Source organism: Triticum urartu, chromosome 3A (genome assembly GCF_056163025.1).
Source record: "Triticum urartu cultivar PI428250 chromosome 3A, HENAU_Tu73, whole genome shotgun sequence".
NCBI lineage: Eukaryota > Viridiplantae > Streptophyta > Magnoliopsida > Poales > Poaceae > Triticum > Triticum urartu.
In genome coordinates, this window is record NC_141875.1 from 14,826,901 (window position 1) to 14,837,411 (window position 10,511).

The following is a 10,511-nucleotide window of genomic DNA, read 5'->3' on the forward strand; positions in this document are numbered from 1 at the left end:
GGTCCCACAGGTCAGGTTTGACCTGGCCGACCCAGTTGACCTGCTGATGTCACACCTATGTCATGCTGACGAAGTAAAGCATTTTTTGGATTTAAGTTTATCCAGGAAATTCCAGGAAATAGCCAAAACTTCTAAAAATCATAGAAAATCAACCGTAGCTCCAAATCAAACAATTTATATATGGAAAATGATCAGAAAAATCCAAAGAATCTGTTTATGGCATTTGCATGCATGTTAGAGAAACTTATGTCCTCTGCTTAGGACAATTCAATTAAATTGCATTTAAGAAAGCATATATGGAGTTTGAATTTGAACCTTTGGTTCAAACCAACTTCATTTAATATGTTGCTAGTTGCATTAGTTTAATCAACAGCATAGTGCCATGTCATGAGCATGCATCATATTGTTGCATTGCATTGATTGTGTTTCTTCCTTGTTTGCCGGTATTGTCCCCTCTCAGTAAACGTGGTTCCGGCGATGAGTTCGATGACACCGATGAAGAACTATATTATCTTCAGAAGTGCCAGGCAAGCAAAACTCCCTTATTCATTCCGATACAATACCACCCTCTCCCTCCTGCTCTCTTTTACTGGATTAGGACAACAACGATTCAACTGTTACATGCTGCGGTAGTTGAACCCCTTTCCTCTGCATGACCTGTCATTGCCATAGTAAATAGATGAAACCCACTAGCATGAGTAGGAGTTGTTTGAGCCCTGATGTGCCTACTCATTCATGCTTGTTTGTCATGCCTGCTATTGCTTAGAGTTGTGTTAGGTCTGATTCATCGGGGATGAATTGGAAAGTTGTGAACATGTTCTACTGTGTGTGAGCTAAGTGTGTTGAACACGATTTGGTAAAGGTATCGATGAGAGGCCATGTAGGAGTAAATGGTGGGTTGTTTCATTGGAACCATCCTTAAGCACCGAGATATGTATGTGTGATTTAAGAACCAGCTACTACCACCCATTGGGCCTGAAACCAATGGACCCTCCCGGCTTCTTAACCACCCTAGTCCTCTGTCCAGGAGTTGCAACTAGTTTTTGGTGTTTATAGGATATGTGTTGGCGGCCGTGCGTAGCACTGACCCTAGGGGTGGGATATGATGCGGTACATACACCGTGGCTGGGCATGCCGGGCGCCCGTTTGGTGTCTCGGAACCCTGTACACATCGTTCGGGGCCGTATGTGGAAACCCCGGCTGGACTCCCTGCGGATGGAACCTGGATAGGCGATGAACCTGGACTAGAGACTTGAGTGTTTAGGTAGGCCGTGGCCGACACCCTCGTTGGGCTTCCGCTTGATGGTTGGCGAGTACATGTCGTGTAAACGGCGGTAAGTGGTGAGAGCTTGTGTGAAGAAGAACACCCCTGCAGGGTTAACATCATCTATTCGAATAGCCGCGTCCGCGGTAAAGGACTACTTGGTTGCCTATACAGTTCATAGACAAGTGAAAGTGGATACTCTAAAATGCGCAAGATAAGTGTGAGTGATATGGATGGCGTTCTCGTAGGGAGACGGGAGCCAAATACTTAGCGGTGTATTGATATGGTGAATATGTGGACTCATGTGCGCCACCTCAAAAGAGTAACTTGCAGTCGTAGTTCAGGTTAGCCACTAAGTCAAAGTTGGCTTGCTGCAGTTAAACTCCACCACCTCCTTTATTGATACCGATGCATATGTAGATAGTTCTGATGTAAGTCTTGCTGGGTACATTTGTACTCACGTTTGCCTATTTTATGTTTTGCAGAGAGACGTCAGTCTCTCTAGTAGTTCCGTGTGGACTTCGACGTTTAGCTTATTACCTCGGCTATGATCTTGTGCACTCGGCAGGATCTGGTAGATAGTCAGGCTTCTCAGCCTTTTTCATTTGTAGATGTCTGTACTCAGAAATGTTAAGCATCCGCCTGTGCTTTGTTTGTTATGCTCTGAATGTTGGGTCATGTGAACCATGTTTGTAATATCTGGCTCTTCGGAGCCTAATGAATAAATACTTTGAGTCGTAGAGTTTTGTTGTGATGCCATGTTGTATTTGCACATATCGAACATATTGTGTGTATGTTATTGAAATGCTTGGTATGTGTGGGATCCGACAATCTAGTTGTTTATCCTTGGTAGCCTCTCTTATAGGGATATGTAGTATGGTGTTTCCACTGAGCCTGGGTAGTCTCCTATAGCCCGGTTTACCGGAGTCCTACTAGCCCAGTACTACTGCTCCGGAACACTTAGACCGGCCGACATGTGATTCACTTCGTTCCTGTGTCTGTCCCTTCGGGGAAATGTCATGCGGTGACTTCCGGAGTCCTGCTAGCCTGCTACAGCCTAGGTTCCCGGAGTCCTGTTAGCCCAGTTGCTACAGCCCGGATTCACACACTGATGACCGACATGTTCAATGTTGTTTCATGTATGCCTGTCCCTGTAAGTTAGTGCCACTTTGGGTTTATGACTATTCATGTCGGCCCGGGTTCTCTGTCATATGGATGCTAGCGACACTATCATATACATGAGCCAAAAGGCGCAAACGGTCCCGTGCCAGGTAAGGTGGCACCCGTGGGAATACCGTGCGTGAGGTCACAAAGTGATATGAAGTGTTACATGCTAGATCGGTGTGACCTAGGATCGGGGTCCTGACAGATCATTACTCTCTAAAGTTGACACTCTTCCAAACCCACTTTCATCAATATAATCACCATAAGTAGGAGGCACGCTATCATCATTATAAATTTGCATATCAAAACTTGGGAGACTAAAAATATCATCTTCATTAAACATAGCTTCCCCAAGCTTGTTACAAACATTAATAGCAGCAAATATATTCTCAAAAACATCATCTTCATCAAACATAGCATCCCCAAGCTTGGGCCTTTTCATATCATAAGCATAATCACTCTCATCATTAATAGTACTAGCCGTCAACTCGTGCTCCTGCACGGGCTAGAAGTTTTTGGAAGTTTGTAATATTGTGCATAGGAAGTCTCTATAATAATTATTTTATTCAAATCTTATAGCAATTAGATGTACGGAATATTTATAAATATATATTTTATTCTCTATTTTCAAAGCCTATAATATATTGTATGCAATACTTGATGAATGACTAAATACATATGAAAATGATTTTCCTTTTTATCATTATTATACATGTAGCCTCTTCGCAAAAATCATATTCTTATACATGTAGCCTAAATAATTTTACTATTTATGGATTAATATTTACAGGGTTATTCCATGCTTGCCCATGTATACCTTGCTATGGGACACAACTTAGTTAAAGCTTATCCTCTGACTTTTAAATATTTGGAAGATCGTTAAACTTCTTAAAGTTTGTTTTATCTCATGCAAGCCTTCTATTTCTTTTCAATAATTCCGGAAAATTTGTGGTATTCTCACCGAACGTTTCTTTTTTATTCGACTATAACGTTCTTGAATTATTATTATTTTTAATAATAACATTAACATTGAGAAATTTGCTTGATTATTTTGAAGTTGTAATGTAATTCATAATCTCACACTTTTGTTGTGTAAAAGTCCCACTAAATTGATGGCAATGACAATGCATTATTTTAGGAGATGACCGCTAGCCCGTATCCTAGCGTGTGATCTAAAACTTTAACCGGCAGACACCTAGGCCATTACATTACATTTACCTACACTTACATTACATTTGCCTACTATTACTTTACATTTTTATTGAATAAATGGTCTCACCATTTTGAGTGCTTATTCCTTAAATATCTAACATACGGAACTTAATCCTTCAACTTACACTACATTCCTTGACATCTGACTCAATGGTTAGCAATTTTTTTATTGTAAATCCTGGATTTGTAACTTTTTCAACCATTAATTTCTTTATATTTTTAGAAAATGCTAATTGTAATCCTGGATTTGCAACTTTTTCAACCATTAATTTTTTTATATTTTCAAAAAATACTACTTATGTTGTCACATACAAATTTGGTAGTATATCTTTAATTAAGTGTGATTTATGTTTAGAACTGGTATAGTACAAACATATTTACATTTTGATTGGGTGCACGATGATTTCTGAATGAGAAAAAATAGTCCACGTATCTACACCTAGATGTACAAATTGCTGATTGGATATCCCTTGTAAATCTACGTACTGTTAAACATGAGGGAACCTATCTCTTTAATCCTAGACGCACAAGGAAAAATATTTAGTTTGTTAGGTGCTTTTGGTTTCCACGCTTCCATCCCACTGTACCTCAGATGGACTCTTCAGCTGATTGGATCTCCATTATAAATATACGTACATCATGAGGAAACCATATCTCTTAAATCCTTCTCCCCAAAAAAATCTGTTAAATCCTAGACGCAAAATTAAGATCTAACGGTTATTTGTAAACTGCTTTTAGCGATTAATGTGGAGGCTCGTATGGTGCTTCCAATTAGTAAATATAAGATGGATAGCACCAATAGTATAGCAATTATCATATTCTTCCAAGCAAGTGCCAAAAATATTTTCAAGATTATAAGAAGTATCATTATCTCCCACAATTATATTTTCATGAGGCATAACAGTAATAGGAGCATCATTATTTGGGAGAGATGTCTTTTTACCTCTCTTTCTTTTTCTTTTCTTCTTCTTCAGCACATCATGTGTGGGTTCAATGCTCTTTTTGGAGCTCCTTATTAACAAGATTGGTTGAATAGGAGGCTCCTCCTCGTTACCTGATTCATCATAAGATATAATAGGACGGTATTGGGAAGTCTCTTCCCTTTCATTAGTATTCTCTTCATCCTCTATTTGTTTTCTTTTCTTTATATAGCTGGCAATATAAGGATTTTCAATACAATTCACCGCAAAATACATATAAATTTCCTCTAGATCAAAGCCAAGAAGTTTATCACGGGCAAATACTGGAAGATAGTTAGTTAAACGTTTCATTTCTTCGTAACCCATAAGCAAACTAAGTTCACTATGATGTGCAAGAGAAATCAAGTCATCACAATTTTTGGAAACGATTAGATCATGAAACAATTTGCATCGGATGGTTAAATGACCACATTCATTGCAAAGTTCACAAGTACGGCCAAGAAAATTTAAAGTTTCAGCACAAACATCTAGCCTTTCTTGCAACCATTTAGTTTCTAAATGCTTATGCCTCTTGCAATATCTATCTTCCCTATTTGGTATGTACTTGCAAACCCAATGCACTCCACAAAAATTGACATGTTTATAGGAGACATTTTCATCATAACTAGTGCAATCATCGTTAGTACTATGGATATTCAAGGAGTTCATACTAACAACATTGCAATCATGCTCATCATTCAGATATTTAGTGCCAAACATTTTAATGGATTCTTCTTCTAACACTCTGGCACAATTTTCCTTTCCATCAGACTCACGAAAGTTATTAAAACGATGAAGCGTATGAGGCAAACTTAATTCATTTTTTGTAGTTCTCTTTTATAAACTAGACTAGTGCTAGAACAAGAAACATAAAAATTCGATTGCAAGATCTAAAGATATACCTTCAAGCGCTAACCTCCCCGGCAACGGCGCCAGAAAAGAGCTTGATGTCTACTACACAACCTTCTTCTTGTAGATGTTGTTGGGCCTCCAAGTGCAGAGGTTTGTAGGACAGTAGCAAATTTCCCTCAAGTGGATGACCTAAGGTTTATCAATCCGTAGGTGGCGTAGAATGAAGATGGTCTCTCTCAAGCAACCCTGCAACCAAATAAAAAAGAGTCTCTTGTGTCCCCAACACACCTAATACAATGGTAAATTGTATAGGTGCACTAGTTCGGCGAAGAGATGGTGATACAAGTAGTATATGGATAGTAGATAAAGGTTTTTGTAATCTGAAAATATAAAAACAGCAAGGTAACTAATGGTAAAAGTGAGCGTAAACGGTATTGCAATGCGTTGAAACAAGGCCTGGCGTTCATACTTTCACTAGTGCAAGTTCTCTCAACAATAATAACATAATTGGATCACATAACTATCCCTCAACATGCAACAAAGAGTCACTCCAAAGTCACTAATAGCAGAGAACAAACGAAGAGATTATGGTATGGTACGAAACCACCTCAAAGTTATTCTTTCCAATCAATCCGTTGGGCTATTCCTATAAGTGTCACAAACAGCCCTAGAGTTCGTACTAGAATAACACCTTAAGACACAAATCAACCAAAACCCCACTAGTAGAAAAAAGGACAAACGTGAAGCACATTAGTGCCGGTTTGTAAAAAAAACCGGCACTAATGTGATCAATAGTGCCGGTTCAAATGGCTATGCATTAGTGCCGGTTCATAATGAACCTTTAGTACTGGTTCGTGCCACGAACCGGTAGTAAAGGGGTGGTGGCAGGCTGGCGTCAGGCCAGGGCCCCATGAGCCCCTTTAGTGACGGTTTGTGACACAAACCGATACTAAAGGTCTAACCTATAGTACCGGTTTGTGTCGCCAACTGGCACTACAGAGTCTTAACCTATAGTCCCGGTTGAAGACACAATCCGACACTATAGGGTAATTTTCAAACTCTACCCCCCCCCCCCCCCCCCGTGTATCACCATTTCAGTTTTGAAAAAAATAAAAAGAAAATTATAGAGACTTCAAAAAATAAAATCCTTCGAGAGGTAGTTATATTACTACATCTACACGTTAGGAAAATTTGAAAACTTAAATTTGGACATGTTTTGCAAAAAGTGTAGGGAAAATGTAAAACGGCTATAACTTTTGCATACGATGTCGGAAAAAACGTATAATATATCAAAAAATTCAGCACGAAAATCCGCATCCGATGGAGATGGCCTTCGGCCTGTTTGCAATTTTTTAGAATCCTCAAATTCGAAAAGGAAAAAAAGATATGGTCAAATTTAAGTTTTTTAAAAAAAATTGTTAAATCTGGTCAAACTACTTATTCAAGAAGTATTAATGTTACAACATAATTATTCAAGAATATTAGTGTTACTAAATAATTATTTCAATTTTTTGAATTTTGGTCAAATCTAGTCAAACTATGGTCAAATTGTGGTCAAACTATGGTCAAACTGTGGTCAAACTATGGTCAAACTTATTCAAGAAATATTAGTGTTACTAAATAATTACTGTTTTTTAGAATAATAGTTTCAAACTCAAACAGTGATATGTGTGTGACTTCATGCTCAAGCTAAACTCCTGAGGGTTAATAGGATTGGCATCTTACTATTGTCAGGAAAACAACAAGTGCAGACTTGGAAACGAAGGAGAATAGAACTTGAAAGTTAAGCGTGCTCGGGCTGGAGTAGTGAGAGGGATGGGTGACCGGTCGGGAAGTTAGATGATTTGGAATGAGTGATCCACACTTGAGCAGTTAAGAGAGGTGAGTAGAGACTAAATCACCAAATAATTCAGACAAATTAAAAATCGAAAAAAAATAATCAAATTTTTTTTCCAAAATTTTCAAAAAAAAATTCAAAAAAAACCTTTAGTACAAGTTGGTAACACCAACCGGTACTAAAGGTCCCCCATACCAGGGCGCGAGCTCACTCCACGTGGTGGCACTTTAGCGCCGGTTCGTGCCGAACCGGTACTAAAGGGGGGGCAGCCTTTAGTGGCCACCAATTAGTGCCGGTTATGGAACCGGCACTAAAGGCCCTTACGAACCGGTTTTAAATCTCCGTTTTCTACTAGTGCCCTAATGTCACCTAGATACTCCAATCTCACCTCAAGTATCTGTGGGTATGATTATACGATATGCATCACACAATCTCAGATTCATCTATTCAACCAACACATAGGACCTCAAAGAGTGCCCCAAAGTTTCTACCAGAGAGTCAAGACAAAAACGTGTGCCAACCCCTATGCATAGATTCCCAAGGTCACGGAACCCGCAAGTTGATCACCAAAACATACATCAAGTGGATCATAGAATACCCCATTGTCACCACAGGTATCCCACACAAGACATATATCAAGTGTTCTCAAATCCTTAAAGACTGAATTCGATAAGATAACTTCAAAGGAAAAACTCAATCCATTACAAGAGAGTAGAGGGGGAGAAACATCACAAGATCCAACTATAATAGCAAAGCTCGTGATACATCAAGATCGTGCCACCTCAAGAACACAAGAGAGAGAGAGATCAAACACATAGCTACTTGTACATACCCTCGGCCCCGAGGGAGAAATACTCCCTCCTCGTCATGGAGAGCACCGGGATGATGAAGATGGCCACTAGAGAGGGATTGCCCCCTCCGGCAGGGTGCCAGAATGGGTCTAGATTGGTTTTCGGTGGCTACGGAGGCTTCTGGCGGCGGAACTCCCGATCTCTTCTGCACCACGAAGTTTTGAGGGAATATGGGTATATATGGGAGGAAGAAGTACGTCGGTGGACCTCCGTGCTGTCCACGAGGTAGGGGGGCACGCCCAGGGGGGTGGGCGCGCCCCCCACCCTCATGGGTAGCCCGAGACTCTCCTGGTCCGTCTTCGATACTCCGTGGGCTACTTCTAGTCCAAAAATATGTTCCCTGAAGTTTCAGGTCAATTGGACTCCGTTTGATTTTCCTTTTCTGCGATACTCTAAAACAAGGAAAAAACAGAAACTGGCACTGGGCTCTAGGTTAATAGGTTAGTCCCAAAAATCATATAAAATAGCATATAAATGCATATAAAACATCCAAGGTTGATAATATAATAGCATGGAACAATAAAAAATTATAGATACGTTGGAGACGTATCATGAATCCGTCGAAGATCAAGTCCCCACGGACATCTGCGGCGTAGATCAAGCTTCTGAATCTGACCTGGTGGCCAGGGTCGTAGCTTTCGATCTGCTCCAGATGGCTAAGTGAGTTGGCCCGCAGTGCGAAGCCGCCGAACAAGAAGATCTGTACGGGGAGGAAGACTTCTCCTAGGACAACATTGTTGTAGATGATTGAAGGAGCCATCAAACCTTCTGAGGACGGCTCAGTGGAACTATCAGTGAAAGCACCAATGTCGGTGTCAACACAGGCGGATCTCGGGTATGGTGCCCCGAACTGTGCGTCTAGGGTTGATAGTAACAGGAGATAGGGATACAATGTTTTCCTAGGTTCGGGCCCTCTCTATGGAGGTAATACCCTACTTCCTACTTGATTGATCTTGATGAATATGAGTATTACAAGAGTTTATCTACCACGAGATCGTAATGACTAAACCCTAAAAGTCTAGTCTGGCTATGATTATTCGGGTGATCTACGGACCTAATGCTCCGGTTTATATAAGCACAGGAGGGATCTAGGGTTACACAAGATCTGTTACAGAGAAAGGAATATTCATATTTGCTCTCCAAGCTTGCCTCCCACGCCAAGGAGAGCCCCATCCGAACAGGGGTAGAGTCTTCGGTCTTCGTATCTTCACGGCCCATCAGTCCGGCCCATATCCAATAGGTCGGACGCCCGAGGACCCCTTAGTCCATGACTCCCTCATGGGGGGCACGCCATAGACACACAAGTTTATTGTCTAGCCATGTGCGGTGCCCCCCTCCACAAAATTTCACCTTGGTCATAGTGTTGTAGTGCTTAGGCGAAGCCCTGCGTTGATAACTTCATCATCACCGTCATCATGCCGTTGTGCTGACGAAACTCTTCCTGGGCCTCAACTGGATCAAGAGTACGAGGGACGTCACCGAGCTGAACGTGTGCAGATCGCGGAGGTGCCGTGCATTCGGTACTTGATCGGTTGGATCGTGAAGACATTCAACTACATCAACCGCATTTCATAACGCTTCGGCTCTCGGTCTATGAGGGTATGTAGACATACTCTCCCCCTCTCGTTGCTATGCATCTCCTAGATAGATCTTGCGTGATCGTAGGAATTTTTTTGAAATACTGCATTCCCCAACATATATATCATAGACTCTGCAAATACATATCATTCGATGGCTTCAAATTTCAGCTGATATATAATGACCTATTGGGAAGGGCACTTTTACATAACCTTATGGATGGAGCAAATTGCAAACTTTTATATAATGTTGTCAGAAACATCACAACTCCAAAGTCAGAGCAAAGGAATGGCACCTCACCGAGTGTAATGGAGTATAACCTGCAACAAAGAGAGCAAGTGAAACGCTTAATTGGGTATAAAAAATTCATTTTACTGCCAAAAGAAATCCTACCGAGGTTCAAGAAAAAGATAAATCACTAACACATAGAACATGGCATGCTTGATGCATCATACCATTATGCATCAATAATATTGCTGAAAGGGCGTGAGAAAAACAGAGGCATATATTAGCAATCAAACGCATGCGTGACAAAATTGAAAAAATTTAAATTGCACTCTATAATATGAAAAGGCATATATTGCCTAATGTCCCCATGAATGAGCAACTCCATGAAGTCCATGCGGGAGCATGTGGCGTTGATAGCCTTGACCGAGAGAATCGGCGATGTGGAGAACTCGTATTTAATGATCGAGGCGGACTTCTCGATACTTGTCACCCCCGACAGCGGTAGGCTATGCACCATAGCCTGCACTCACATTAAATGTGTGGTGAGGAACATGACCTCACACGGC